The sequence below is a fragment of the Silene latifolia genome, chromosome 11 (genome assembly GCF_048544455.1).
Source record: "Silene latifolia isolate original U9 population chromosome 11, ASM4854445v1, whole genome shotgun sequence".
NCBI lineage: Eukaryota > Viridiplantae > Streptophyta > Magnoliopsida > Caryophyllales > Caryophyllaceae > Silene > Silene latifolia.
In genome coordinates, this window is record NC_133536.1 from 48,518,369 (window position 1) to 48,519,609 (window position 1,241).

At 40.7% G+C, this 1,241-nt stretch overlaps 1 non-coding gene across 1 annotated transcript; it reads left to right on the forward strand.

Moving 5' to 3' along the window:
* The first annotated feature begins 900 nt into the window (after positions 1-900).
* On the forward strand, positions 901-1,007 carry LOC141616622 (small nucleolar RNA R71). Its single transcript, XR_012530956.1, has one exon. It is a non-coding gene; the product is annotated as a small nucleolar RNA R71 (small nucleolar RNA).
* Positions 1,008-1,241: the final 234 nt, after the last annotated feature.

A 1,241-nucleotide genomic window follows, 5' to 3' on the forward strand; every position in this document is an offset into this window, starting at 1 on the left:
TCCTTTGGTGCCTCATATCTTGTACCACTTCTCAAGTGAATGGCACTAACCGTTTCATGTCTAGGGGGATTACCTTGAGGTGGTAATTGCCCCTTTTGTCTTTGTGAGCTTGAAGATGCTAGTTGGGTCAATTGCGTTTCCAACATCTTGGTGTGAGCTAGAATGTTGTTGATGGTGGTGTCTTTTGCTTGGCTATCTTTTTGCATTTGAGTGAAAAATTCTTGTTGATTCTTTTGCATTTGGAGGACCGCTTTTTGGACATCAAAACCTTGGTCATTTTGGTGATTGTATGGATTTTGATTTTGGTAGCCTTGGTTTTGATTGAAAAAGGGTCTTTGATTTTGATTTCTCATGGGTGGTGGAGTGTATGTTGTTTGAGGGTTTTGAACATTTTGGCTTTTGTATGAGAGATTTGGATGGAACTTGGTGTTTTCATTGTAAAAATTTGAATAAGGGGTACCACTTTTGTAAGCTTGGAAAGCATTAACTTGTTCGGTTGTTCCCCTACATTCACTTGAGTCATGACCCAAGGTTCCACAATTCTCACATATCCCGCTTGGGATTGATGAGGATGCCGTCATGGCATTGACATGATGCTTCGATGATTTTGAGTTTTCCTCAAGTCTAGCAATAGCTTGTTCAAACTTCAAGTTGATTGTGTCAATGTGAGCACTAAGTTGAGCACCCAATTGAGTAACGGTGTCCACTTCATACTTTCCTCCTCTAGTAGCCTTGCGAGGTCTACTATATTGTGAATTATGGACCGCCATTTCCTCAATCTTGTTCCATGTTTGGTTGTCATCAACTTCGGTGAACATTCCATTTGATCCCATATTGAGAATGTTCCTTGAATCTTCATATAAACCATTCCAAAATTGTTGCACTAAAAACCATTCGCTAAGTCCATGGTGAGGACATGAGCGACAAATACCTTTGAACTGCTCCCAAGCTTCATACAAAGATTCTTCATCCCTTTGCTTAAAACCCGTAATTTGAGCTCTTAGCATATTGGTCTTTTCCGGTGGGTAGAATTTTTTGTAGAAAGCTAGAGCTAGCTTCTTCCAAGAATCTATTCCAAGGGTGGCCTTATCAAGGCCCTTCAACCATTGCTTTGCGGTGCCGATTAACGAAAAAGGAAATAAGACCCATCTTATTTGGTCTTGAGTCACGCCCGTTTGAGAGATAGCTTCACAATAATCGCAAAAGGATTCCATATGAGAATGAGGGTCCTCACTAGGCAT